The following is a 24,760-nucleotide window of genomic DNA, read 5'->3' on the forward strand; positions in this document are numbered from 1 at the left end:
CAGCTTTGCAGGAGAAAGACTCGACTCTACTCCTGTAACTGGTTACTGTCCAGGAAACCCACAGGGCATCATTATGAGTCAGCCTTGACTTGATGGCAATGAGTTTGGTTTGGTTTGGATTTCATATAAAACATTTCATGCAAAACAAAAACAGGAATAAAACAAAACCTCAAAAACAATGACAAAATAAAACAGAGAAACTTTACTTGAAAAGGAAGTAGAATATATTAAAACTGAAACAACTTTAAAATAGATCAAACGGGAGCTCGAACAATGAAGTGCTACATTTTAATCTAACTATCTCTCCCATAATTCATTTACAATGCTCTGTCTGATAGTAAGGGTATTCACAATCCTGGACTAAGGTCAGAGCGTGTTCACTGGGGGCTGAATCCAAATGGGACCCTGCAAATGGGTTTTGGGTTCCCACTGTCGTAGGCTATTGGTGACAGTGGAAGCCCCAAACTCATCTTCAGTGTCCACAGAGGGATTAAACTTCTGATACTCTCTGATCATAGCTGAGGAATATGAATGGCCCTCTTACCAGTCAGAGAGCAATAATTGTACAGTTGATTATGGGAGATGTAGTTAGAATAAAATGTAATATCTATCAATTGATCTCCCTTTAAACCTTTAAGCTGTTTCAGTTTTTTTTTTTAAAAGGAGGGGAGGGAAATATATGTGGATTAAACCCTTGAGAAATCGCCTCTGACTATGGATCAGGGATGAGAATATCCTTGTTAACGTGCAGAATGAACTGGAAAGTGGATTGTTGCAGATGGAGTTAGGTTAAAATTTAGCACCCTATCATTTGTTCTCTTTTATGATCCATTTAACATTTTTCTAGCTCTGATTTCTAAGCAGAAACCACATAGATAAGAAAGAAATGGGATGACATATGCAAAATTCTGAAAGAAAAAAGTTTGCTAACCAAGAAGCATATACCCAGAAAAATTGTCACTCAAATACAATGGTAATATTAGGACATTTTCAGATACATAAAAATGAAATTAAATTGTAATAATTAATCTAAGATTACAAAAATATTACAGGGATTTTTTTTCTTTTTAAAAACATTTTATTGGGGGCTTGTACAACTCTTATCACAATCCATACACAAAATCCACTGTGTCAAGCACATCTGTACATTTGTTGCCATCATCATTCTCAAAACATTTTCTTTCTACTTGTGCCTTTGGTATCAGCTCCTCATTTTTTTCCCTTCCTCCCCCACCCCACTCCTCCCTCACGAACCCTTGGTAATTTATAAATTATTATTATTTTGTCATATTTTACACAGTCAAACATCTCCCTTCACCCACTTTTCTGTTGTCCATCCCCCGGGGAGGATGTTATATGTAGATCCTTGTGATCAGTTCCCCCTTTCTACCCCACCTTCCCCTTCCCCTGCTGGAATCATTACTCTCATTATTGGTCCTGAGGGGTTTACTGTCCTGGATTCCTAAAAGGAATTCTTAAGTCAGAGAACCACTTGGCAGAAAACAAGTTGACATTAATATCATGATACCACTCAGAAGCTAACCCAGATATAGAAATATCCAAAGTAAAGAAATTCATAAGACTGGAGAAAAGGTTATCAGTCTATTTGCAATGAAAACTATTCTAAGTAAAAAAGGTAATAATACAGTTACAGAATTTTCAAAAGGAGAGGAAGTCAAGTATAGTTCAAGAACATAAATGAATGAGAAAGCAATATGCAATAGGAGGGTTATTGGCCAAAAATGATAGAGGCAGGAGGAGATTCAGGCAGAAGTGCATGAGTTAAATACTGTTATATACACAATCCTGCAATGAATGATCTATGAATATATGTATGGATAGGCCATAAGTTGAACATTTGTGAGAGGGGGCATGTAGTATACCCATAATATATGTATATATATATGTATATTAGACAGAGGATATTTGAATATTTGTATTCACTTTTGCTGCAATTATATCCATGAGTGTGGTGAAGCATACAGAGGACAAAATAATTCTTAGATGTAAGTAAACACCTTGAGGAAATGTGTTGATTGGCCTGGAAGCTCAGGACCATGTGGTCTCAGGGGACATCAAAGTCAACAGGCATAACATGGTCTACGAAGTCTACATGCTACTTTGGTGTCTAGTCACTGGGCTCTTAAAAGCTCATCAGCAGTCATCTAATGTGCAGTTATTAGTCTCTTCCTGTCCAGAGTAAAGAAGAATGATAAAAATTGAAGTCACATGCAAATATTGGATGATGTGCAACCATCAGTCTCCATGAGCCTGAGCTCAAAAGAACTAGATAGTCCTCACTTCCTACTACTCTGAAAGCAATCACATTAGAAGATAATGGATAGAGTGGAAGAAAAATGTGAAAACAGAACTCATAGAAGATATAAGGCTTGTTGGTTGAATAAAGACTAGTAGATCCTCTGAGACTATTGCCTTGGTCATCCTTCCAGTTTGGAACTTAACTGACCCCCGAGGCTCAATTTTTAGCCAAATAATAGGCAGGTATATAAGAGAGACAATAACATTTTTTTTTACAGTAACACATTTGAGGTTTACATCCTACAAAATAATTTGGGATAAAAATCAGTAACATTTACCCAAGAACAAAGCTTAAAGGTGCAGGAATAAAGGAAGAATGAAAATGGAAAACACAGGGTGGAGGTGGGATGGGTGATCTGGCCAGCCCCCCACAACTAATCACAAGTTCAGCAGGCACAATTGTATGGTTAATATATAGAAAGATTATAGTAAAGTCATAGAGAAATGGGAGAGAGTAAAATAAAGAAGTCAGACACAGCTCATGGTAGCATGCTCACCTCAGCTCCTCTTGGTGGTACACGTGGAGGCGGGGACGATGGGCAGGAGAGAGCATCTCCTAAGGTTTTATTTCTAACCAAAGCTTATATATTCGGGGGCAGGCAAGCCCCTTGATTACAGATAACGACTATGTCATAGGAAGGGATTGTAACATAGGCAATACAAGCAATAAGAGCGAGATGACCTAGGGGTGTACATGCAACAGTAAATGGAGGGAATAGGAGTACATATATGGCAAGGTGGGCGAACCTTAGTAGTCTAACCTCAGTCCTCCTTGAGTGGTCCCAGGCTTGCCTTCGGGCACTTCTTCAAGGGAACAATGTCAGAAGGGAGTGGGCCCTACTTAGGGTGAGTAGGACTATACAGTCTGGTTGCTCTAGTTACCCTTAAGGAGAATAACCTGTGACCTACTTTCGTTGACCTCCTAGTAGTGTATAATCATTTACCATGTATAGCAAGCATTGTCTTGGGGTTGGCATATATTTGGGGGAGACAACTTGGGAGAAATCTTTCTGTATCCCACAGAAACTGAATATATAAATCACTTAATGTAAAATTGATTATCTGCTCTGTAAATCTTCACCTTACTAACAATAAAAAAGAAGAAAATATTATTATTTGAGTCCTTTGAGGATACCAAAACTGCTTGTTGGATGTGGTATAAGTTCAAGAGTACAGAATTCCTTTTCAAGAAATTTAGAGAGAGATGGAAACATCCTTTTCATAAGGATGTAGACCTAAATGGAGGATATATTGAAAGATACTAACTTCATATTTTGATATTATTATTTAATAAGGGTTTCTCTGACTTTGTTTTTTAAAAAAGCACTGAGAGAGTGACAGACTTTATTTCTGCTGAAAAATTGAATTGATATCCATTGAGCATGCTCTATGTAGTCTACCACGCTGCAGAGGGCAAAAATCATTGCAAACTACTGTGAAGTTCTCCACAGATTCTAATTGCCAAATTTGGGGCTATGTCTAGTTTTAAAATATAAGCCCATTTTCCCTCTACAACCATGTTTCAGGTCACTTATTTCCATTAGATATTGTCTTTGTTATTTACTGCTACTAGAACAAAAATACAAGAGGCTGGCTTTAACAAACAAGACACGATTTTCTTTGTTTCTTAGTGTAGGAGGTTAGAAATCTAAATCCTTGGCATAAACTTCAGGGATATGTTTGAGTCCATTTTTGTCATGATTGTGTACTAACAATAACAATCTCAAACATGGTATCCTTTTCCAGTAATTGGTCTTTCCTGCTTATGTGCCTAAAGAGTATGAGCCAAAATATCACCAATATTGCTTCTAAGGCTCATTCTCGTTGTATTTCTTATAAGGCTGATTTATTCATTTGCCTGGAAGGACCTCATACAATGGTTCTCAACCTGTGGGGCGTGACCCCTTTGGGGATCAAACGACCCTTTCACAGGGGTCGCCTAAGACCATCAGAAAACATTTATTTCCTGATGGTCTTAGGAACCGAGACACCACTCCTCTATGGGGTCTCCAGGCAGGTCCGCCCACATGCAGATCCACCCACATACAAGTACCCGGCATGAAGACTGTTACCCTTGCTATACCATGCTTCAAGACAAAATTTCATTTATTTGTCATTAGAAATAAATATTTCACAATATATAATTACATAATTACAAGAATGAAAATATATCCTGTATGTCAGATATTTACATGATGATTCGTAACAGTAGCAAAATGACAGTGATGAAGTAGCAACGAAAATAATGTTCTGGTTGGGGTCACCACACATGAGGAACGGTATTAATGGGTGGCGGCATTAGGGAGGTGGAGAGCCACTGGGCTACTGTATTCAATGTTCTTCATCAATACCACAGTTCAAACTTCATTTCTTCTTTTGTCTTCATTTTTCACTATCCAACTTGCACACGCATGTGAGGTTTCTTCTTAGTGCCGTGGAAACAAAACCCTTGCTTTTGTATCACCATCATTTTAGTGGAAGAGACCAAAATAATTAACCAACATAAAGTCATGTAAAAAAGGGCAATGGGCAAAATTATAGCCAGATAAGGAGACAGAGAGCATTGGTTAGAATCCTGAGGGAGGCTACTAGGAGAAGATGGTATCTGAGTAGTGGGAAGCCCTCTTCAACAGAAATAGAACCTGAGCCACTTGAGATTTTCTAGTAGACACACACACACACACACACACAGAGACACACACACACAGACACACACACACACACAGACACACACACACACACACACACACACACACACACACAAACCACATAAGTATCACCTCTACTATTAGTTGCTGTCAAGTTGATTCCAACTCCTGGTATATCAGAGTAGAACTGCATTTCATATGCTTTTCAAATGACTCCTTTTGTTGTTGTTGCTTTTGGATATCATTTCTGATTTCAAAATAGTAGGCCTTTAGAAATTTTAATAGATTTTGAGGTTTGAAGAAAGCAGGCAGAGAAGCAGACAATAGTTGTCAATCACAGAAAGCTAGACAGTTAAGGAACAGCCTGCGTAATTAGATTCAAACGTTTCTAAGAAGCACAACATCGAATTTGCACTTCAGCTCTCACATAGTATTTTTGGGTTTCAACACAGTCCCAATAAAGAAAACAATTTTCTTATTACTTGTTTCCACAGCACAACCACATCTGTAGATTTTGTATTGTTTTGTTTTCTAAGAAAAACTCTTAAGAAAATTAGTGAATGTAATTTGTGTGGAGTTAAACTAAATTCTAGTCCAGGGTCATGCATTTTAAATTTTCATTTTAAAAATAGGAAAAGTAAAGTTGAGGTGGATTTGGAGTCTTTAGTGACAAACAAGTGCGTCTTAATATAAATAAATAACTCTTGTGACCATTAAAAATATTCACTTACCAAGCTCATACTCCCTCTCACTGTTTTTCTCCTTTCATTTCTCTTCTTCTCAAAGGGCTGAGAATACCAAGCAATAGTTCAGGATACATTCCTCTGTTCAATTTTGCTCTCATATGTTAAATATATTTAGTACATACAACAAAGAGGTTACTTAATTTTTTTCTTGACACTGAGCTTCCAGTGATTTGAAGGCCTGTTAGGTAGCGAGAGGCAGAACTAAGGGTTCTCCCTCTATGTGCCAAAGCCTCCCTCCCCCCTTACAGGAAGTCGAAAGCTGCTTAAGGCTGGAGGGCAGGCACACATTCAGGTCCTTGAGACAGGAAGCCTGTCAACCTGGGTGGGACCCCATCTACACCAGGTGGGCTTAATTCAGCCATTGGTTAACCAGTATCATTGATCATGCCTCCCAATGGGGGTTGGATGGGGTTGGGGGCTGAAAAGCCAGCAGTTTGCTCTGACTCTCCCAGCGGCTCCAAAGCACAGTGCAGCTTGACTGGGCTGCGGCCCAAGCAGCTGGGCCAAGGTCCTGCACATTTGTGCTGCTTCTGTCCTCTATAAACTCACTTGGATCACAAGGCAGGCTTCAGCATGAATTCTTTCTGGAGAGAAGCCAAGGACTGAGGTATTTCTCCCATAAGAGAGAGACCTAACAGCCCTTGAATTATTTGTTAAAATTTAAAATACAAAGTTTCTAAACACTTTCTGTTAGTTTATAGATTTTATTTTCTCTTAAATGCCTTCTGTTTTTTTTAATTTTAACAATTTATTAGGGGATCATACAATTCTTATCACAGTTCATACATATACATACATCAATTGTATAAAGCACATCTGTACAGTCTTTGCCCTAATCATTTTTTCTCCTCTTTTCTTTTTTTACATTTTATTAGGGACTCATACAACTCTTATCACCATCCATACATATACATACATCAATTGTATAAAGCACATCCATACATTCCCTGCCCCAATCATTCTCAAGGCATTTGCTCTCCACTTAAGCCCCTTGTATCAGGTCCTCTTTTTTTTTTCCCCCTCCCTCCCCTTTCCCCCCTCCCTCAAAATGCCTTCTGTTTTATGATTAATTATGCAATGACATTTACTGCACATTAATTTGCTACCTAGGCTAAATTAAAATACAAATAATTACTTGCTGTTGGCAGTTTTATTATATTATTGTAATTATTCTTGAATATATGTATGATTTATATAGTTAAAATGTAGTAGGTGAAGGTGTCAACATAACATACTTCAAGTTTTTTACTGTGAATTACGTGAAGGCTTGCAGAGTAGATCATCAGGTTTACATTCAATAATTCATATACATTTTGTCTCAACTTACCCTCTACATTCAACAATTCATAAACATTTTGTCTAAACTTACCCCTTGCAACTTATCCTTCTTCCTCCTAGCATTTCCTGTTTTTATCACTCCTTTCTTCACTCTCTGAACTTTGCCCTTGGGTAAAAGCTGCCTTTGATCACAAATAGTTGATTATTCTAACAGTTCTAGGCTGAGGGTTGACTAAAGGCCATAGTCTTTGAGGTTCCACCAGTCTATTAAACCAGTAAGCCAAGCCATTTTTTTTTTTTTAATGATTTTGGGTTTTGCTCCCTGTTTTTCTCTCTCACTCTATCTAGGAACTTCTACTGTCCTTTTCAGGCAGTTGGTAGAGGTAGTCAGGCATCATTTAGTTCTGGGCTCAGGACTGGGATGACTGGACTTTGTTTCCATATCTTTGATTTTCTTTTTTTGTGTGTGGTTCTTATTCTTTAAAAAAAAATAATTTTATTGGGGGCTCATAAAACTCTTATCACATTCCATACATACATCAATTGTATAAAGCACATTTGTACATTCAGTACACTCATCATTCTCAAAACATAAGCCCCTGGCATCAGCTCAGGGTATCATTTTCCTCCTCCCTCTCCACTCCCCCCTACCTCAAGAAACTTTAATAATTTATAAATTATTATTTTGTCATATCTTACACTGTCTGACATCTCCCTTCACCCACTTTTCTGTTGTCTGTCCGCCAGGGGGAGGTTATACGTAGATCCCTGTAATCGGTTTCCCCTTTCTACCCCACTGTCCCAGTATCGCCACTCTCACCACTAGTCCTGGAGGGATCATCCATCCTGGATTCCCTGTGTTTCCAGTTCCTATCTGTAGCAGTGTACATCCTCTGGTCTAGCTGGATTTGTAAGGTAGAATTGGGATCATGATAGTGGAGGGGAGGAAGCATTTAAGAATTAGAGGAAAGTTGTGTGTTTCATCATTGCTCCACTGAACCCTAACTGGCTCATCTCTTCTGCAACTCTTCCATAACGGATGTCTAGTTGCCTACAGATGGGCTTGTGTCCACTTCATTCACAATGACATGATTTTTTGTTCTTTGATACCTGCTACCTTATCCCTTCGACAGCTCGTGATCACACAGGCTGGTGTGCTTCTTTCATGTAAGCTTTGTTGCTTCCAAGCTAGATGGCCGCTTGTTTACCATCAATCCTTTAATACCCCAGAAGCGATATCTTTTGATAGCCAGTCACCATTAGCTATCTTCACATTTGCTTATGCACCCATCTGTCTTCAGGGATCATATGGGTAAGGTCAGCACACCATGATATAATTTTTTGTTCTTTGATGCCTGATAACTGATCCCTTTGGCACCTCGTAATCACACAGGCTGGTGTACTTCTTCCATGTGGGCTTTGTTGCTTCTGACCTAGATTACTGCTTGTTTATCTTCAAGTCTTTAAGACCCCAGACACTATATCTTTTGATAGCTGGGCTCCATCAGCTTTCTTCACATTTGCTTATGTACCTGCTTTTTCTTCAGCAATCATTTTGGGAAATGAACATCATGGAATGCAAGGTTAATAGAAGAAAGTATTCTTGTGTTGAGGGAGTACTTGAGTGGAGGCCCAATGTCCATCTGCTACCTTAATACTAAACCTATAAGTATATGCACATAAATATATTTACATATGTACATGCCTTTATTTAGACCTCTATAAATTCCCTTTGCCTCCTAGCTATTTCCTCTAACTTTCCTCTTGTCCCACTATCATGCTAAGCCCTAATTTGGGTTTCAGTAATTCCTCTCAGTTACATTTCCCTTGGCCAGGCCCTACCACACCTCTTCCATCCTCCTCATCACCCATGTGAATCACTTGTTTTTCCCTTGTCCCTGGGTTTGTTAGTACACATCTTTGACTTTCATCATTGTTTTTCCCTGATGGGGAGAGAGCAATAGTTACACTCCCCTTGATACTCATCATAGTTGGATGTAGAACATTGCCTTTTAGAAATATGTTTTGCCAATTGACCTTTCAAGACCCCTTGATTTTGTATTTCTAGACTTAAAATTGTAAGACAATAAATTTCCGTTGTTTTGAACCTCCAATCTTGTCGTAAGGAGTTGTTAGGTAGCTTAGCCTAGGTAATTGGGAAGTCCATTTACGCATGCCCAGGAGAACCAGCAAAGGACAAAGCTGGATTTTCCCGCCAGTGGGTGGAGATGGGCGTTACACCTGGAGCAGCCCACCTGGGCCAGGTTACTGCATTTCAGCCAATGGGATCGACCTGGGGTCGTTCACCACGCCTCCTCCAGGAACCCTTAAGAAGGCAGGAACTGAAAGGGAAAGGGTCTTGCTTGGGTGGTCTGGTCGTCTTCTTGGGAGGAGAGAGATCCTTGCGTGTCCCGGAGCAGTCTCTGCCAGGCCGCATGGTCAGAGGAATCCTATGGGTGCCGCGTAAAACCTGAAGCTTCTTTTAACTCTCATTAAATTCACTTGGATCACGAGCCCTGCTTCGGAGTGAAATCTTTCTCGCGCGGAGCCAAGGACCGAGGCTGAGATCTAGTCCCGGAGAGAGAGACCTTACATAGTCAATGGTGGTGTAAATGTTTAACACTCAGCTAACTGAAAGGTTGAAGGTTTGAATTCAGCCAAAAGCTCCTGTGAAGAGAGTTATGTGTGATCTACATTTAAAAAGTCAGTCATTGAAAACCTTGTAGACCCCAATCTCAACTATGTAGACACTTGCCCTTCCCCCAGAAGAATTTACTTCAGAGGACAGCACTGAAGCTGTACCTCAGGGAGAGAGACATGTGTGATCAGAGCACATGGGAGCAAATGAAGGGGTGGAAGAGAAGAGTGGAGCACATCCTGACCCACCAACCTTAAGAACAATATCCCTGCTCAGAGCAGCCAATGCACAGAGAAGACTATATGGCCAGCCCCACTACAAGGCATGATGTTCCTCATGACCCATAGCCCTACAGGGGACAGCATTGGAGACACATTGTGGGAACGGCGACTGCTCTCAGCCCACCATATCAAGGCAAAACACTAAGGGTGTGCAACAGAACAGCAAGGGGAACAGAGCAACGAAGTTCCCAGGGAATACCAAAAACAGTCTTTGGGTCAGGGTATGGCACCCTATCAGACTCAACCGGAAAACACTTCTACAGGCCGACAAACAGTCCTTGAACTAGCTGCAGGCTTTCCTTTTCTGTTTGTCATTGTTTTGCTGTTGTTTTCTTTTCTTTTGCTGCTTGATTTTGCTCTTTTTTTTTCTTCCTGTTATTATCTCCACAGGTCTGTCTAAATAAGATATGCTGGATGAACAATCTGAAGGAGAAAACAAATGGGGACCAATGGTTCCGGGGGTACATGGGAGCGGGGGAGAAGGGGGAAAGGAAGTGGTGTTAACAAACCCAGGGACAAGGGAACAAGTAATCCACATGGGTGATGAGGAGGGTGGAGGAGGTGTGGTAGGGCCTGGCCAAGGGAAATGTAACTGAGAGGAATTACTGAAACCCAAATGAAGGTTTAGCATGATAGTGGGACAAGAGGAAAGTAAAAGGAAATAGAGGAAATAGCTAGGAGGCAAAGGGAATTTACAGAGATCTAAATAAAGGCATGTGCATATGTAAATATATTTATATATGAGGATGGGGAAATGTATTTATGTGCATATATTTATAGGTTTAGTATTAAGGTAGCAGATGGACATTGGGCCTCCACTCAAGTACTCCCTCAACGCATGAATACTTCTATTTACCTTGCATTCCATGATGTTCATTTCCCAAAATGATTGCTGAAGAAAAAGCAGGTACATAAGCAAATGTGAAGAAAGCTGGTGGAACCCAGTTATCAAAAGGTATAGCATCTGGGGTCTTAAAGGCTTGAAGATAAACAAGCAGCCATCTAGGTCAGAAGCAGCAAAGCCCACATGGAAGAAGCGCACCAGCCTGTGTGATTACGAGGTGCTGAAGGGATCAGTTATCAGGCATCAAAGAACAAAAAATTATATCATGGTGTGCTGACCTTACCCATATGATCCCTGAAGACAAATGGGTGCATAAGAAAATGTGGTGAAGATAGCTGATGGTGACCGACTATCAAAAGAACAAAAAGTCAAATCATTGTTAATGAGGGGGAGTGCAATTTGGGGTCCCAGACACATCTGTAGACACTGGACATCCCTTTACAGAAGGGTTACATGGAGGAGACAAGCCAGTCAGGGTGCAATGTAGCAATGATGAAACATACAACTTTCCTCTAGTTCCTAAATCTCTCCCCCACCCCCCTACTATCATGATCCCATTTCTACCTTACAAATCTGGCGAGACCAGAGGATGTACACTGGTACAGATAGGACTGGAAACACAGGGAATCCAGGATGGATGATCTCTTCAGGACCAGTGGTGATAGTGCTGATAACAGGAAGGTGGAAGGAAGGTGGGGTGGAAAAGGGGAACCAATTACAAGGATCTACATATAACCTCCTCCCTGGGGAATGGAGAACAGAAAAGTGGGTGAAAGGAAATGTCCAACAGTTTAAGACATAACAAAATGATAATTTATAAATTGTCAAGGGTTCTTGAGGTAGGGGGAGTGGGGAGGGAGGGGAAAAATGAGGAGCTGAGATCAAGGGCTCAAGTTGAAAGGCTTTGAGAATGATGATGGCAACAAATGTACAAATGTGCATGACACAATGGATGTATGTATGGTTTGTCATAAAAGTTGCACGAACCCCCAATTTAATGATTAAATAAAAATTAATAAAAAGAAAACCTTGTAGAAACAGTTCTATTCATACTCACATGGGGTCACTGTGAATTAGCATAAACTTGATAGCAATTGATACTGGTAAATTTGTGGTAAATTTTGTACAGCAGCCCTAGAAAATGAATATTAACTACCCAATAAGAACAAAGTCTTGTTACACCCAGCAACTTGAATGAGTCTCAAGGATTTATACTGAGTGATGGGGGGAAAAAATACCCAAAAGATGGCATACCACATTGAAGAAACAAAACTGGTTGCTATGCAGTTAAGTCTGACTCATAGCAACCCTCTTTGTGTTAAGGATGATATTTTGTTTGCAATCACACCAATGCTCATCAAAACAGCAGGCAAGAAATTAAAGGATGCATCACATTTGGCAAATATGGTACACAAGATCCTTTAACGTGCTGAGGATGTCACTTTGAGGGCTATAGTGCACCTTATCCAAGCCATGGTATTGTGAAAATTGGACAATAAATAGAAAAGGCTGAAGAATAATTAGTGCATTTGAATTATATTGCAGGCAAAGAATAATGAATATATCATAGACAGCCAGGAGAACAAAGAAAACTGAATGGAAGAAGTATAGCGAGAATGCTCCTTAGAAGCAAGAATGGTGAGATTTTGGTCACACATATTTTGAACATGCTGTCAGAAGAGGCCAGTCCCTGGAAAAGGACATCATGCCTGGTAGAGTGGATGGTCAGAGAGAATGAGGAAGGTCATTAATGACATGAATTTGCACAGTGGTTGCAACAATAGGCTCAAATATAATTATTGGGAGGATGGCATAGAACTGGGCATTGTTTCATTGTGTTATACACAGGTCACTATAAGGCAAAGCTAACTTGACAGTCCCTAACAACACAGGTTTTTAATGGTTGATTTTTTTTTTTTGGAAGTGCATCTCCAGACTTCCTTCCAAGGACCTCCAAGGAGACTCAAACCGCCAGCTGCATGTAGACATGTGTACCACCCAGATGGTTCCATGTATATATTATTGAAATGCCAACATTTTATGAATGGAGAAAAAATTATTAAAGATTAGTGATTGGGAAAGAGAAGGACCAAATATGAGTAACGCAAGGAACTTGATGGTAATGGAAATGTTCTGTATCTTCATTATGTCAATTAATCTTATGTCAATGAATCTTGTGTATGACATTATGGGACAATTTTTTAAAGACAGTTTTATGAGCACTTCATCCACATGACGTAAAATTTAATAATATCAAGAAGATTTGTACAGTTATCATCACATTCAATTCTAGAACATTTTTCTTCATTGTACTCATTGTTATTCATGTAATTTTCTCTAATTATGGAAAAAATATATACAACAAAACATTCTCCAATTCCACAACTTCTACATGTATAATTCAGTGCCATTGATTATACTCTTCAGGTTGTACAGCCATTATTGATATCCTTTTCCAAATTATTCCCCCACCACTAACATAAACTCAATGCCCCCTATGTAACCACTCTTTTTCATTTACCCATGGTAGCCATTTAAATTTGCTTTATTTTGCTTCTTTTTTATTAGTTTTCTTGATATAATATTAATATATCATATATTTCTGTGGTTAAATCACTGTGATAGTTAGGTCTATTGTGCCAACTAGGCCTCCATAGGAACTTGTGTACAGACTTTAATCAAGTTGCAGCTGGACTGGAGGGCAACCGAGATAAACACTTACCATAGTCAGCATCTCCTCTTTCTACCTCCCTGGTGATCAGACCAGTGTACTCACAACCCGTAGATTGTGTCACTAGAACCGAGGCTCCTTCAAGATCTGCTTCGCTGCACTGCTGGTGTTGTACATCACTTGAACTTGAGGCTGGTGGATTGTGTTGCTGTGTATTGCTTGAGTTTTGAGATCCCATGGGGCCTTCTTCGCTAAGCCCCTAAGCTACTGACTGTTGCTGCCTCACCCTGCTGTCTGCTGCCTGCTGCCTGTCTTGCCTGAGGGAAGACTGATGTCTGCTTTCTTGACCTTGGACAGCCTTGACCTTCAGTATATTAACTGTTCCGTGAAAGTGAGTTGAACTGAGCCCTCTGTACTGCTGTGTGGACCAATTAGCCCTTATAGTCCTTCTCACTGTGTGAATATGTATATATGTATATATACATATATTTTTATACATATATATGTATAATCATAAGTGTCCTGAACCCTGCCTAACACAATTGCTTTTGCACCATCACAGTTCCAGTGCTCACCCCTCCTCCCCCCTTTCATTGTTTGCTCCACAAATCCCCCCACCCTCTTCACCCCCCATTCCCCTCCACATCCCCAATTAAACCATTGCACCAGTTTTTGTCTCTATGCAAGCATTCCTTCTGCGTTTCACAAACTGGAAAACCAAACAGAAGCAATAAAAACAAAAACAAAACAGCAAAAAGAAAGTAATAATAATAATACAAAGATAAAAATACAAATAAAGAGTAAGAAAGAAAATAGCACCATCAATAGTTAAAAAGTCAGTGTGGAACAAGCAAGAAATACTTGAGCTAGAGAAAGTTCAGGTTGGGTCAAGAGATAGGTCAATTGATCAAAATTTATATTATACTATGTTTTTGTTTTTTGGAAGGGAGGGTCAGGATTTTAATGTCCAGGCCTGCGGGCCCCAGGCTGTCCTGCCCGCAGGGTCAGCAGCTGCAGTCACTCACGCGGTGGCCGGTTGGCCTCGTAGGGGGCCTTCGGCTGTCCAGTCGTGTTCAGGCACCACCAGTTCCCTGTCCAGCTCAGGTTGGCCTATGTAGAGGCCGACTGCGCAGGCCCAAAGTAGGCTGACCGCCAGCACGGTCCCCACCCCCACGGCGGCACTCCCTAATGAGAGCTGTGGGTGGGGTGGGGCGCAGGGCAGCCAAGCCCACAGCGTGAGAGGTGCTGCCCCATTCCACGCACAGGCTGCCCAGCAAGAAGAAGCCATTGACAGCTTCCCGACCCATGTCACTCTGCATGGAGATGACCCCAATACAGGACACTACAAGGCCATTTCAGAACCACGAGAGGAAGGCTGCCTCACGCGCCTTCCGGAAGAGCCAGGTGTCTGTCCCCATGATCCAGTTCAGACACTGAGGACTGTGAAGCCCTGGCGTGAGGGCTGTGCCCAGGGGCGAAGGGCCCTCCGGAGCCCCTACTCTGGGACCACTGTGCCGGCACCAGCGCTCCACGGAAGCAGAGTCTACACTATGGTTTGATCCACCATAATCAGGTTTACAATAATCTCTGTCTGATAGTCAAGCTGTTCAAGTCCCTTGCTAGATGGGATCTGCCAGAGGCTTAATCGCACTAGCCTAATTAATAATTATTCCAAGTGGAACAGAGATAGATAGAGGAAACCTGCTTGTTAGGAGACTGGCCAATGAAGTATCCAACAGTAGTAACAAAGGCTGTTTGTTGGTTGCTTGAGTTACCCAAATTTTCCAAGTGACTTTTATGCTGATTTGTTTTAATAGTATTAATCATTATTACATACAAGTGTGCTATAATTCTTAGGATACATAACAGACTACAAAAAACTATAAATTCAGAAAGTACAAAAAGCATAGTGAGTTCATAAAAGAATTCTATAATCTATTATCGTCACATCTACTTTCCAAATGACTACTCCTTTTCAATCTTACACAATGAGTGAGAACGCTAGAGTTGTAAAATCAACTCCAAGTATGGTTCAAATAATAATGAACATTCCACACTCTTGTTGAACGCTTGGCAATGGTAAAAACATACAATGAAAAATATATAACAAGATTTACGACTCAACCCCAAATGGCTGCAGTCTGGCTCTCTCGTCACGGAGAGCAGTCATTCTTGAGCCCGCCCATGCCCACAGGCCCCAGCTGCTTCCTGTTACAACCTGATGCGAAGAGCAGTCATTCTTGAGCCTTCCTACCCGCTCGAGCTTACACTGAGCTGCACATGCTCCTGGGTACAGAAAGAACAGCCATCCGAGGGAAATTTGTAGCACTCAGTGCACACATGAAGAAGGAGAAGACAACCAGAATCAATACTTAACCAGCCATCTTCAACAACGAGAACAAAAACAACAAAGTAAACCTTCAATCCCTAGAAGGAAAAGTATAAGGATTAGGGCAGAAATAAATGAATTTAAAACCAGAAAAACAATTACCTGCAGGTAACTGATCTTTGACAAAGGGTAAAAACAAAACGCTAAATGGGGAAGGGAGAATCTCTTCAACAAATGGTGCTGGAAAATGGGATCTCCTCCAGAAGAATAGCACAGGGTTCATGCCTCACCCCATGTACAAACATGTATCAAAGATGAATCAAAGATGTATTCGAGATGAGTCGTTGAAACAAACAAGAATGAAAATACAACACACCAAAATATTTGTGTCTATTTGTAATAGTCAAAGGGCAATTTTATAGCAATAAGCACACATTAAAAAGGAAGAAAAATTAAAAGAAACAGTTTAGCATATCAGTTACAGCAATTTGAACAAGAGCAGCAAACCTTCAGACACAATGATAAAAATAATAAAGATTAGAGTAGAATAAATGAATAAAAATAATCTATAGAAAAAAATAACAAGAAAAGAAGTTGCTTTTTCAAAAGGATTGGCAAAATTGATAAACTATTGTCAGGGGAGAGAGCCCCTAACATATCATCACAGGTCCAGTAGGTGCAATTGTACATCGATAATAAGTAAAGATTATAGCAAAGTCATAGAAAGCATGAGAGATAGAAGAGAGATTGAAATAATGGAATCAGACACACTTCATAGTAGCATGTTTACCTGACTTAGTGGCCCACGTGGAGAGAGAGAGAGAGAGAGAGAGAGAGAGAGAGAGAGAGAGAGAGAGAGAGAGAGAGAGAGAGAGAGAGAGATTTATTGCTAACCAAGGCTTATATGTTCTTTGGGGACATGCAAGCCCCCTAATTACAGGTGAAGTCAGACATCACAGGAAAGAGTTGTGCTATAGGTAATACAGTAATCGGAGGGGGTGATCTAGGGGTATCCGCATAATAGGAAGGGGGACACATGTGACAAGATGGGTGGATCCTAGATTCAAGGAGGCAGCTTAATTTTGGATGTCACTGAGCTGGTTTGACCTTTTCTCTGGCTCACTATAGAACCCATCTACAGGGACCAGACTGATGGACCCAAGCTTTTAGGGAGAAGTAGCCCATTGTCCTTAACAGCAGGGAGCAGGCACTACCTGTGGTGGGACCAGACAGTTGTCAGGCAACTGACTGCCTTCAGGGAGGATGTCTCTAAGCATCTGACCTCCCACCATATGCTGGCTAATAGCCTGTAATATTTGGCGTATCTTTAGGGGAGACAAAGCTGGGGAAAAGTCTCTTTATAATCCCACAAACTATTGCACACCTAACAAAGAAAAATATGGAGAAAAAGTAAATATGAATAAGAAATGAAATGGGTGATGTCCAAAAACTACTAACAAAAATGATAATCATACATTATGAAAAATTGTATTTCAGCAAATCTGAAAATCTAGAAGAAATGAATAAATTTTAAATAACACTGTACCTTCCTAACCTAACACATACTGATGTAGGAAATCTAAAGAGACCTATAACACATGAAGAAATAGATCTGGTTGTTAAAAGACTCCCAACATCAAAAAGTCCAGGATCAGATGATTTTACTGGGGAGTTGTACCAAGAATATAAAAAGAGTTAACATCAATCCTACATGAGCTAATTCAGAATATAAAAAGGATAAAATACTACAAAACTCATGTCATGAGGCAAGTATAATCCTGATATCTAAGCCAGACAAAGACATCATCAGTATGGAAAGTTATAGACCATTATCCCTAATGAATATAGATGTCAAAATTTTCAACAAAATTCTAGTCAACAGGATTTAACAAAACATTAAAAAAATATATCATGATCAAATGGGATTCTCCAGGTATGCAAGGATGGATCAATATTAGAAAAATAAATAATCTAATTCATCACATAAACAATACAACAAAAAGTAATAACAATTATATTAATCGATGCAGAGAAGGTATTTGATAAAATTCAACATCCCATTCTTAATTTTTAAAAAACACTTAATAAAATAGGAATTAAAGGAAAATATTCCCCCTTTGAATGGGAAGGATAAAAGATTGCTCTTTAATCACCATTCTTATTATATACAGTCTTGGAAGTCTTATCCAGAGCCATAAGATATCAAAGAGATAATAAAGGCAAACATTTTTTTTAAAAAGATGACAAAGGCATCCAAATCGGCACAGAAGAAAAAAATCTCTATTTGCAGGATCCCCAAAGATCTGCAAGGGTAGTGAATTATTTAACATGGCTCTTCTAGGCTAAGTCTGTAACTCCCACCAAATGATCTTTCCCTGCAAGGGACTGATAAGAAGGTAAGGAAAGATACTGATAGAATTCACCTGTGAGCAATTGTAAACAAGATTCCCTGGAGTGTCATCTTGCTGTGTATACAATGAGCCCTCTGAGAACCAAGAGCAGAGATCTCATTATCAGCATGATCCAGGAGTGAAGTGTGTCCTTTGGACCTGAGGTCAAATGTTAATAAAGGTTTTGTTGCATGGAAGAGAAAAAAAAAAGAATCAGGATAGGTTAATGTAGTATATGTGTTATACTAAATATTTAGGTAAGTTATATTTCACATGGTGTCCTTTGATCCAGAGATATATGGGAACAGTAAAAATTACATGAACTTGGAATTTTCCTCAACTATCACTTCACCTTATTAGGAACTGACTAACCGGCAGTTCCAATGTGTTATCTTAAAAAGGGGCCAGAAAACAGTTGTTGTACAATAAAGAAGGAGCCCCGATGGCGTCGTGGGTTATGTGTTTGACTGCTAACCACAAGGTCAGCTGTTTGAGCCCACCAGCTACTCTGCCAGGGAAAGATGAGACCTTCCGCTCCCATAAAGATTCCAGCCTCAGAAACCCACAGGGTCACTATGAGTCACTATGAGTCATAGTGAGTCACTAATTGTGAGTCACTAATTGACTGACTGGTAGTGAATGTGGTATTACAAATTGATATTCAAATATTCTGAAATCCAAAATGGGTCTGTCAGTGTCCAAACTCCTTTATAAAATTAAGATGTTCCAAGGGCAATGAATGTACCTATGTGCTGTATGGATTGTGATAGAGTTGTATGAGCCACCAATAAAATGATTTAAAAAAATTAAAATGCTCCAGCTGTGTTAGAAGATGGCACAACTTCTCCACCTGTGCAAAAAAATTCTTAAAAGAAAATCATTTTTATTATAAAGAAGGTTGGGGGCAAAAATAAGAAACATTTAATATGAATTATATGTTGACATCTACATGTTAAAATGTATTCTGAAAAAATGTATTCTGAAATGTTGACTGCATAATTTAAAGAAATTCAGGTCTTAAAATTGCTGTGACGTCTTACATATTTGACCCTCTAAATTGCCCTCACACCTTCCATATTTGAGCCTCTTCAATGTTCTTTTTGATTTTCCACTCTTCCAAAGCTGTGCTTTGACTTTGCAGTATCCAACTTGTAGTCTCTGTATAGATTGTACAGCCTCCCATACCAAAATCAAAACCAAACAAAAACACTGCCATTGAATTGAGTCTAAGTCATATGGACCCTATTGGACAAAGAAGAACTTCCCTTTTGGCTCTTCCTTCAGGCCTTTAAAGGCTTCGGAATGACTGGTAGGTTTGAAGCACTGACGTTATGGTTGACTCCTCAATTCATAACCACCATGGGGCCACATACACCTCCCCTTGGAAGCCCTTTAAAACCTAATTCTTTTTCAAGTATTTCTTATTATCTTTATCTTATCCTTTAATTTGTGAGTCTGAATTCTTCTCATATTTAAAATTAGGATGATAAGTTAACAAATTAGTATCACTTAGTAGCTGAAAATGGAACACCATGTCTAAGAAACTAGAGCTGATGTAGTCTATTCACTACAATTTTCTGAATCAACACCCCAAATAACCCCAGAAACAGGCCTACAAACCAAGACATCAAGAAAAAATGTTGGGGTGGGCTGTGTTATTTTTAAATAAAAGTTTAATTTTTGAAAAGATGGTGTAACTACATGTGGATTACACTTCATTCATATTAATTTGCACAAATCACCACTTCACCAAGACACATTTATATTATTTGCATACCCCCTACAAACAGTCAATTCCAACTCATTGTAACCCTTTAGCATACAGAACTACTCCATGGAATTCTGAGCCTGTAAGTCTTTATGATAGCAGGCGCCTTCATCTTTCTGTCATGAAGCAGTTGTTGGATTTGAACCACCAACCTTGTAGTTAGCAACACAACCCACTGTGCTTTCAGGGCTCCTTTTGCCCACTATGAGCATTTGAATTTCTGAACTCTCGCTAATGACAATTAAGTGGCCAAATAATGAATAATTTAAAAGATAATAATTATTCGATTGTCAAATAATTTGTCAAGCTTATCCATTTTATATTACTGAATTATTCTGCTTATACCTAGTACTATCAACATGTAACAAAAAGAACTTTCTAAAGAAGTTATGGAAAATCAACATCTAAAATTGGAAATTGGTTTTCTGAACAATTTTTGCTGAGCATTTTCTTCATATATTATGAGGTAGAAAATGTTAAAAGGTGGTTGCCTAAATAAAGCAGGGCTAGTTAATGAAATATTTTAATTGAAAAAGGTTATGCACAACAACGGTACCTACAATTTGAAAATTAGTAGGTAAGAAATCAAAGATGTAAAGGTCTGTAGGCTTTTACAGAAAAATCATGTGTATATCCACATCTACAAGCAAGGAGAATCATAGCATAAAATACCATCTTTCATTTCATCTTTCCTATGACACATGCAAGATTCAAATCAATAATTAAACCCTCAGTCAGGGAATTGAGAGAGCCATGTCTGCAGCTGAACACCCGTAGGCACTCTAGGTGAGCAGCAAATGAATAATGAAACCCTTGAAAGGCTAAAACATTTAGATAATTATGGCGCCTGCTGAGGAAGGAAGAGCTGCAATGAAAGCCACGGGGAAAATGGAAAACAGCATCCAAGGCCATCCTCTAACCACACTTCTTATCAAGAGAATAAGTCCTTCATACAAATAACTTTCATTCTCCCAGAAACCATGGCTAGTTAGTCTGGGTAGACTAGAGAAACAAATTCATAGAGACACCGATCAGAAAGAGCTTTATATAAAAGAGCAATTGAATATTGAAAAAAACATTTCAGCCCAATCCAGATCAAGTCCATAAGTCTGATATTAGCCCATATGCCTGATACCAATCTATAAAGTCCTCTTCAGACTAACCAAACCCATGCAATGACACCAATTTCAGGAAGATCATAGGCCAGTGGGTTGGGAGTCTTGTGGATCCAGTGGCATAGAGGCATCTCAATGCTGGCAGGGGTCTCCTCACGGTGCCTTCAGCCTGTGTCCCACCTCCAGCGAGCTATTTATCTCCTTAGCACCTCCAAATGAGGTCATCAAGCTGTAACCCGATTGACAGCATAAACACCACCCCTTCACTCTGAATCCTAAAACTTACAGCAGATTATGTAACTACCAAAATTTCCAAAGAGCAAAATTATTAAAAATGAAGTCTTTAGAGTTGGCTTTATTCGTTTGGAAAGACAATGAAGAGTAAATGCTACCCACCAGAAGACTGCACTAGAGGAGAGCACTGAAGAGACAGCCTGGGGAGGGGCGGGCTTGCCCAGACTGAGAAAGAGAGAACAGCATCCTGGTCTGCCAAGCTTTGAGGACGACCTTCCCGATTGGAGCAGCCAATGCACAGAGAGGACCGTAGGGTCGGCCTCAGCATGAGACCCCATGTCCCCTTACGGACCCACAGCACTGCTGAGCCACAGCACCACTAGAGACACAAGTGTGGGAATTGTGCCCAGTCTGACCACCGCCGCCCCACCACCACCAAGGTGTAACACAAAGGGAGCACAACAGAGCAGTTAAGGAGAGCAAAGCAACAAAGTCCCTAAGGAATTCTGAAAACAGACTTTGGACTGGGGGTGGGGGGTGAGGCAGGGCTTGGCACTGCATCAGACCCGATTGGAAAACATTTATAAGGGTGAGCAGACAGACCTGGAGCTATTCATAGGCTATTTTTTGTTTTACTTTTTATTCCTCTCCCCCCCCCCAAGTCGATTGCTATAAGATAGGCAGGATAAACAATACCAAGGAGAAAACAGGACCTACAGTTCTGAGGGATGGGCAGAGAAGGAGGTGGGGGAAAGGGAGCAGGGTGCCAACAAACCCATGGACAAGGGAACAACAAGAGATCTAAAATTGATGGCAAAGAGAGCATAGAATGCCTGGTGGGGTTCAATCAAGTGCAATGTAGCCAAGAGGAAGTACAGAATGGAAATGAAGGTCAAACATGATTGTGGGAAAGGAGGAAAGTAAAAGGAAATAGAGGAAAGAACTAGGAGGCAAAGGACATTTATAGAGGCATAAACATAGGCATGTACGTTATGTAAATACATTAATATATAATGATAGGGATTTAGGTCTATGTACATAAATTTATAGGTTAAGTATTAAGGTAGCAGATGGGCATTAGGCCTCTACTCAAGTCTTCCCTCAACACTAGAACACTTTGTTCTAATAACCTGGCATTGTGTGATGCTCACCTTCCCAACATGATCGCTGAAGTCAAAACGGGTGCATAAGCTAATGTGGTGAAGAAAGCCGACAGTGCCTGGCTATTAGAAGATATAGTGTCTGGGGTCTTAAAGGCTTGAAGTTAAACAAGCAGCCATCTAGCCGGGAAGTAACAAAGTCCACATGGAAGAGGCACTCCAGCCTGTGTGATCATGAAGTATCGATGGAATCAGGAGGTGTCAGGTATCAGAAACCCAAAACAACCACTTCGATATGAATGAGGGGGATGGGAATGACAAAGCCCATCAGTAGACAATTGGACATCCCCTTACAGAAGGGTCACAAGGAAGGGATGAGCCAGCCAGGGTGCAGTATAGCACTGACAAAACACACAACTTTCCTCTAGTTCTTTAATGCATCCTTCCTTCACTATCATGACTCCAGTTCTATCTTACAAACCTCGCTGGACCAGAGCCATGTACACTGGTACAGATAAGAGCTCTTGACACACAGAATCCAGGGCAGATGAACCTCTCGGGACTAATAATGAGAGTAGCAATACAATGAGGGTAGGGGGAAGTTGCGGGGAAAGGTGGAAAAAAGGGGAACCAATTGCAATGATTGATATATAACCCCTCCCCCCACACCCCGGGAGATGAACAACAGAAGAGTGGGTGAAGGGAGACAGCAGACGGTATAAAATATGAATATAAAAATAATTTATTAATTATCAAAGGTATATGAGGATGGGGGAAGGGAGGGTAAACCAAAAGCTCAAGAAGAAAGAAAATTTCTGGAAATGATGATGGCAACACATGTACAAATGTGCTTGATACAATTGATGTATGGATCGTTACAAGAGCTGTACGAGCCTCCAATAAAATGATTTATTAAAATAAATAACACTGAAGAAATGCATGTGTCTTTGTCTCATTAAGATGCCTTTAAAAATAAAAAGTCCAATTTTTAAAAAAAGAATAAATATTTAGAAAGGTAATCACATTATAGTTATTATTTTTAATAGTTATTATTAAGTACCTCTTTCTTTGTTCTAAACTCAAAGCATTTTATGATCTAGATACCACGAGTAGTATATTTTCCAAGGAAGACGACTTTGACCCCTCTGTTTGGGCCAGGCACCCATAGCATCAGACTTTCCCCAGAGGCTCCAGAATATTCTTAGTCCAGATCTGCTGCTCTGTGACTATTGTTTCCACTTATCGCTAGCTTAATCAAGTGCAGCCACTCACCATTTCAATGAATGCTTTTATCATCTGCCATTTGATACTATAATCTCCTAATTTCTCACCTGTTATCTCCTCTCCTCTGTGGAAGCAATTTAACTGACAAGAAAGAAAAGGCAAACATGTTACCATCTTCTTGTGTGTAAACCCAATGCCTCCTGTGCTAATCATATTATTGCAAAACAAAACACTAGAAAATCACCAGCGTAAACAACATGTTTTATTATGCTTTTTAGATTTTGCAGGTCAGAAATTTGAACATGGTACTTAGAGGATGGCGTGTGTGCTCCGTCGCATCTGTGATCACAGCTAGCAGGGATTAGAATGATCTGGAAGCTTCTTTACTCAGTTGGTGCCCTGACAGGTATTGCTCTAAGGCTGGGCTCAGCGGGACTGTTGACTAGAGTATTTACATGCCACAGAGTGGGCTCTGGAGAAAAAGGGAGGAGCTGCATGGTTTCCACAGCCCAGTATCGGAAGTCTCATAGAGTTACCTCCACCTACTCTACTGTTCAAAGTAGTCACAAGGCAGACGAGACTCAAAGGGAGCGGGCATAGATACCTCCTCTTGATGGGAGGTGCTGAAATTTGTAGAAATTGTGCTGTCGATTGGATTTCCTGAGCATCTTTGACCTTACACTCCCCCCTCACTGAATCACCACCCTATTCCAGAACACCACTTTCTACCTAGATGATTTTGATATCCTCCTTACAACTCTCCTTGAATACACTTGTATGCACCCCTCGGTCTTTACCTACTGTCTGTTCTGCAGCCAGAGTAATCATAAAATCACATATCTGCATTTCATCACCTTCCAATACTTCAATGTTAGAATATCTAATCCTCGTCATGTCCTAGGAGGTTCTGGGCAATCTAATCCCTGATGCTTTAACTGCCCCCACACTGAGCTGCACTGACCTTCTGAAAGCAACATGTTCTCCAGCCCCTTATGACTTTTTCACAAACTGGCCCCTCTGCCTTCCATGTTTTTCCTTGCAGAGCTTCACCCAGAAACTCATACCTCAGTTCTCAGTCCAAGCATTATTTTTCACAAGGAAACTTTTTCTGAGGACTCCTGTGTTGTGTACCCTGATGCTATCATTTTCCTTCATTTACCACCACTTAGGAATAC

The 24,760-nt window shown here is 40.1% G+C and overlaps 1 pseudogene; it reads right to left on the reverse strand.

The window, feature by feature from the left end:
- Positions 1 to 14,442: 14,442 nt before the first annotated feature.
- On the reverse strand, positions 14,443 to 24,479 carry LOC142449170 (transmembrane protein 160 pseudogene; annotated as a pseudogene).
- Positions 24,480 to 24,760: the final 281 nt, after the last annotated feature.

The sequence above is a fragment of the Tenrec ecaudatus genome, chromosome 5, assembly GCF_050624435.1.
Source record: "Tenrec ecaudatus isolate mTenEca1 chromosome 5, mTenEca1.hap1, whole genome shotgun sequence".
Taxonomy (NCBI): Eukaryota; Metazoa; Chordata; class Mammalia; order Afrosoricida; family Tenrecidae; genus Tenrec; species Tenrec ecaudatus.